The sequence below is a fragment of the Lynx canadensis genome, chromosome X (genome assembly GCF_007474595.2).
Source record: "Lynx canadensis isolate LIC74 chromosome X, mLynCan4.pri.v2, whole genome shotgun sequence".
NCBI lineage: Eukaryota > Metazoa > Chordata > Mammalia > Carnivora > Felidae > Lynx > Lynx canadensis.
The window spans coordinates 71,918,342-71,925,283 of NC_044321.2; the positions used below are offsets into that span (position 1 = coordinate 71,918,342).

Genomic DNA, 6,942 nt, shown 5'->3' on the forward strand with positions numbered 1-6,942 from the left:
TATAAAATTATAATGATAGCCATTGAACTTTTTTTTCTGAGACACTACACAAATAAATCATGAGACATGAAAAAATGGGGTCACTCAGAAGAACAGAATTGAGAGATATAAAGCTTTAAATATTTTAAATGCTATACATTTGTATTCATAAATGATCACAAATGCTGAACAATGATATGGTCATAAATAAGTTTTTAAAATTAGGTGTTATGCATAACATTATATAGACAGGTTAAATTACATAACTAAGTTGTACATTTTTCTAAACATTGCTGTACGTACATTTGTATCAGTATGATATATTTATATTATTCATATATTAGACCTTAGTATTTCTGGACAAGTATATGTGAATATATATGCCAATATATTCTTGCTTAGACAAATGGCAATATAATAAATTAGACACATGTTCCTAAATACAAACTTGAAATTATTATATATATTAACAAACTTGAAATTATCATATATACTAATCATGGAAATACAAACTAGATCTTTTAAGTTTTCATGTACATAAAATTTATTGCCCCCACAATAACAGCATGTTGACCTCTTAATAACAGGTACCACCACATTCCAGGTCAGAGAAAGTTGCCAAATTCACACAGTAGGGAGATTGACCCGATATCTCATTAGGGTTTTGGCCCAACGCTTTTCTACTTTCCATCCCTTATCCATTCCTTCTACTGTATTTTTTCCTTCTTTCATTAAATTTTCACTCCTTTCTTCAAAAAGTGACTTGCTGAAAGATTAAATATTTTACTACAAGTTATTCTGTTTTCTATTTCAGTTCTATGTAGATATGTGTATTATTACAAAAAAATGCTTAAAAATACTTTTATTATTGTTTTTAAAATATCTTTTGTTTCCTAAAAATAAATGCAAAAGGCACATTAGGATATTAGAGCAAATATTTGCCCTTTTGATTTATATATCTAAATGAGCCTGATTAAACATAAAAATCAGATTTTTTGAGCTTTTTGGTGGCTGAAATGTCGAGGCTCAGCTACCCAGAGATGGAGGGCTGCCTAAACCTTCTTGGCCTATTAGACAATGATATCATGGCTCTGTGCAACACCATCAACAACCGCCTGGTGCAGCCTGAGGACCGCCAAGATGCCATTCGTGCAATATTAATGTACAAAGTGTAGAAGAACTTTTGAGGCGTAAGAAAGTCGACCGAGAAGTCATATTTAAGTACTTGGCAACACAGGTGGTTATTAAACCTCCAGCTACTGAAAAATACAATCTTATTTAGCATGCACAGGATTACTGGAAAAGGCAATTACAGCTGAAATTGAAGGAAACACCAGAGCCAGTTAAGACAGAGGACATTAGACTCTTTTGACAGCAGGAAAAACAAGATAAAAAAGCTAAAAAAAAATTATTTTCGTTGATTAGGAGAAGAATTCTGTCACTGGTTATTTGAACTTCTTAGTTCTCAGAATCCTTTTCTGGGACCACCTCAAGATGAATGGGGGCCACAGCACTTCTGACATGATGTCACGCTTAGGTTTTATTACAACACCTCTGAACAAAATGTGATGTACTACAGTGGAGTGGAAATTGTAAGCTTTTGTCTGTTGTCACTAGTGAAAGAAGAGTATCTTTTTCTCAGTTCCAATCTAGATTCTTGTGTGCTTCTCCCCGTGGTCTAGTTATGGTTGGAGTTGCTGGGACTGTCCACCGAAGGAACACTTGTTTGGGCATTTTTGAACAAATTTTTGGACTCATACATTGCCCTTTTGTGGGAAATACTTAGAAAATCAAATTTATCAATATGAGAATTATTGTAGAGGGTTCTCTTGCTCCTGGAACATTAATGAAACCAGCTATTACATTCAAACCTAGTGATCTAGAGGCCTTGTATAACATAATTACTTCATGTGGTACCAATGAAGTACGACTTGATGTAAGGCAGGCATTGGATAGTGGAACTGGAGACCAAGTTTTATGCAGTGGAGATGAGGCATTGTTGAACAAAAGAGAACTGAGTTTACCCAACCCTCTAAAGCATTGAGCACTGTAGGTCAGTGTAAAAATACAGAAACTCTTCCAAATACCACAGCAGTAATTTTTAAGTGATTTCAGATGGGAGGATTGACATATTTTAGTTGAAATATCTTTCTTGACTACAGACTAATATATAATGTGAATACTTGCCTCTTTCTACCTGAGTTGCAGCAAATGTTCTGAAAGCTTAATGCAGGTCACCAAATAAATCCCACTTTAGATGGTATAACTAATGGTGTGCCTTAGAAACTAGGTAATACTTTCATTTTACTTAATGAATATTCTAATATCTGTACTTTTCATGTGAGAGAGATTTAATGTAAACTCAGAAGCTATCAATTTAGAAAACTTGAGTAACATTCTCTTGCAAAAAGTCCAATAATTTAGCAGGTAGTTAAAAATTTACTTTCCCTTTTTAAAATTTGAGGAACACTTTTCAAAAGTTATCTATAGTAGTCAGAGCTGATCTAAGCCTTCAGCTAACAATTTTATAGAGCATTTATTGTAATACCACATAGAGAAAACATACTGTTGAAATTTTTAAAAAGGTGTGCCCAGTTCTTTTACTGTTTTCCTCTTGCTTGATCTTGGAAGAGGTGACAAAAACACAAAACACACATACACAAATTTATAACGTGGGATATCTATTATATACATATATATACTCCCACATCATAAATTAAATTATTAGGATTTTTCACCCCTAAATTGTTAATACAAGGTTTGAGTTACAAGATTAAGTTGCCAGATTAATTACAGAGTTGCTTTAGGGTTTAAATTCTTCATCACCTGGAAACTATTTGCTGATCTTGGATTTAGTTAGTAATTTTAATTTACTAAAATGCCATATGGAAAAAAAATCAGCTGGAAATTTTTGTGATGATGTGCTGTACATGGTAAATTTTTACCTTTAACTCTTCTCACGATCACCTAGGGTAATAAATTTTGGAAGCAAGAGGAACAAACTCATCTTTTTTTTTAATGCCATGCCTTTATGAGGAGTACAAATTGCTATGTCTTAAAATAAGAACTTAATAAAGGAGGCAAATCCCTGGCCTGCTCTAAGAATAGTGTATTGTTTAGATTTAAAGCCAGGTTACAGTTTTCTCCTTTAAGTATAGAGTATCATCATAACATGTACTCAATAAATATCCTAAGTAAAGGATAAAATTTTAAAAAATCAGATTTTTGAGTAACATTTTGTATAAAGGTAAAAGGAGATATATAATTTTTATGTAATTAAAATGGTTCTCTGTGTGACATTGTTTATGTACCCACTTGTTTTTTATCTAGCGTATGAGTCAGCAATAACTTTTTAAAAAACTATTGAAAAATGCAAAAACACTCGAAAAATGCAAAACTGAACCAAACTAATCTTATCATAAAATATTAAGCTGATCATTCAATTTAAGGCATATGATAGCATATATATATAACTTTTAAAAATGTTTATTTTAAATTTCAAATTTATTTATTCTTTTTAAAAAATATAATTTTCTTTTTAAAAAGTTAGTTATCCTGTCTGGGCTTTAAATAACATGACTTTAATAAGTAAGATCATTGCTTATACAACTCGGAAGAATTTAAAACATATAAAACTTACAGGGGTTTAAGAAAAAAACTTATAGGGTTTTAAAGAGAAATATTCATTTTATCTTAGTCTATATAAAAGAAGTTCTTGGATTGCAATGAGGGTTTTTTCATTTTTAAATTATTAGTGAAAGGTAAGATGGGTTGCATATTACACCTGAATAACAGAAATTTCTTCAATATAAACAGATTTTAAAACATTGCATAGAAATGGTAGACTTATTCTTATTTTCAAAGGGAAGGAACTAGCCAAATCTGAGTGTGCAGAGTGAAATAAATAAACTTTCCTTTCATTAGTGAAAATCACATTTTACTTATATTGGGGGTGACAAAAATACTTTAAAACTTTATTGGGGCCCCTGGGTTGCTCAGTCGGTTAAGTATCTGATTCTCTATTTCAACGCAGGTCATAATCTCATGGTTTGTGAGTTGGAGCCACAAATCAGGCTCTGTACTGATGGTGCAAAGCCTACTTGTGATCTCTCTCTCTCCCTCTCTCTCTGCCCCTTCAACGCTCTCTCTCTCTCTCAAAATAAATAAATAAATTAAAATAAACTTTATCTACAAATTAAATTCATATAGAAAAAAGGTATATATTTAAAAATTGGAAAAATTTTGATGTTAAATAAGGCTAAAATTATATGTGCTACTAATTGAATATCAACTAATTGTTTTGCAAAAATATTTTCATTATGTAAATAAATATATCGTAGATTCTTCAAGTATCAACCTCCGACTCCATTAAAAATGGCATTTGTCGGGGCACCTGGGTGGCTCAATTGGTTTGAGTGTCCAACTCTCGGTTTTGGCTCAGGTCAAGATCTCACGGTTCATGGGATCAAGACCCTGTCTGGGCTTAGGACTCTGAACTGACAGCCTGGAGTGTGCTTGGGATTTTGTCTCTCTCTAGCTCTCTGCCCTTCCCTGGCTGGCGCACAAATGAATGTGAGCACACTCTGTCCATCAAAATAAATTAATAAACTTAAAAAACGGTGTTTGTTATCGGTTCTCCAGGGGTTATATATGACTTACAGTTATGTTTGGACTGCAATAGAAATGAAATATGTTTAATAGATGCAGTAATCTGGGAGTCCAAACTATGTAAAAGAATTCTATTTCAATGAAGCAATAAGATTCTGACTAATTTGAAAACACTGACACATTAACAGTATGCTTTCTTGAAGAAGTGGTTACTAGAGACAATACTTAACGGAGGGAACTGGTCTTCATTCAAGTGGGGCATTTACTCTTCCTTTATAGTGTTGTATATGATTAAAGGGCAATCATTCACATGCAGATGTTATATGTGCATACATTAGAAGATATGGGAATAACATGCCTATCCAAGTTGTTATTGATAGTCTGTATTCCACTTCAGATTAAATATAGGTGATTTTCTTTATTTTCTTCTAGCTTGTCTTTGTATTGCCTTTGTGTTCTTTCATTACAGTTGAATATGTTAGTACAGTATACTACACATAATTAAGATTCAGATAATTCTGTTGACTAAAATTCATCTATTTTGATCTTTTATTTCCTGCAAATAAGTACTTTCCCTTTACTTATTTAAGCATCTTGCTGCTCACTTCACATCAAATTACATTATTAAGAGGTCTATGCATTTTTATAATTTCTGCTTATTTAACAATGTCCACCTGCATGAGATAAGTTCTTCTGCATCCAGTTTGCATATTCCCCAGATATTTGGAGTTAATTTTTTTCTTATTGATACAGTAATTTATATAGAGAATTTAATATTAGTGCAAAGTCTAAGTACTGAGGCAGAACATATAAAGTAGGACCGGACCATATGAAATTGTTATTTTTCACGTCAGAATTTGTTGAATATCTGCAATTTCATATAATTATACTTAATAATCAAAGGTCTTAGACCAGATGATTTACTGACAGGGAGATGACACAGCTTAATTTGTAGTAACTCCAAAATTATAATGTTATTCATGGAGATATTTCCTGAATATACTCTTCACATATGAAATTTGTCAATATAATTACATAAGATTTAAGCAAAAATTAATGTTGTGTAAATATTTATGAATAATTAATATTTAATAATGCATTATATGAAAGTGAGAATTGTGAAGTAAGGACTTCTGATCTAATTTTCACATGAGTTCCCCAAAATGAAACATAGTTCCATTAAATGTCCTTAGTGCAAATTACCCAATTATGCAATATCAATTTCAGTGAGATGTAGCATCAAGCAAATATATTTTCCAATTCAGTTACGCATTGAATTAGTAGACATTTTCTAATAAGGTAAGCATTTGGATCAAAAGATAGTATTTACTTTTTTCTACAGAATATTTATAGTGTTTGCACTTTAATACAGGTTATAGAAACATATTGGATGAAACCTCCATGTAATTGCTTATCTCATTATGAGAAAATTGAGAAAATTTGATTTCTAAGAAAAAATTAAATTAACAGAATTATTTCCCAGCAAGTACCTTCCCCATTTTTCCTCAAGTTACATTTTCATACAGATTAACTCTTTACTGGGTGATCCCCTTGAACATAATCTTAGTTTAGGTTTTGATTCCAAGACATTGCTAGGTTTTGTTTGTCTTAGTATAAGTGAACACATAAACATCTTTTGTCTTCCATAAAGTATCTGTGTTAGTAGTTAAGAGCTTAAGTTTAGGAGCCAGATAAATCTGCTTTCGAAATTCTAGGTGCATACTTTAATAGCTCTGAGAACTTGTGCAAATTACTTGAACTCTTAGAGCCTCATGTCCTCATATTTAAATGGAAGTAAGAATAACAGTACCTATATCACAAGATTGTTGTATTAAATATACCTAGCAGAGTGTTTGGCATGCAATAAGAACTCAGTAAAATGGCAACAACTTTTATTTTAATAATTGATTATATACTTTAGAAGTTGTATTAAGATGAATCTAAGTGCTGAATGTCTCAAGGTATTTTAGTAATTTGTATAAACATGGAACTTTATTTCCTTTATATTTTATTTTAATAAGATTATGACTTTCAGGAATTTAACAAGGCATACATAATCTTGGAAGCAAGAGTTCAAATAGCCTGAGTGGAGAACTATCGAATTTCTTAGATTTTCTTCAACCACATATTGATAGTGAGGTTACTGATAAAGCCTACTATTTCCTAAGTAGTGGAAATTTTACACTTCTTAAATTGGCAGCAGTGTTGTTAACAGTAGTCATCACAAATGATGTTCTTTGACAGCTTAAACGATGTTAATGTAATGCAGAAAAATGGTGAAGAAAAACACATAATTTCCATTATGAAAACTGAAGTGACAAAAATACTGATAAAATCACTTATTGTCATTACTCC

At 31.6% G+C, this 6,942-nt stretch overlaps 1 pseudogene; it reads left to right on the forward strand.

The window, feature by feature from the left end:
* Positions 1–995: 995 nt before the first annotated feature.
* On the forward strand, positions 996–2,038 carry LOC115507276 (annotated as a pseudogene).
* Positions 2,039–6,942: the final 4,904 nt, after the last annotated feature.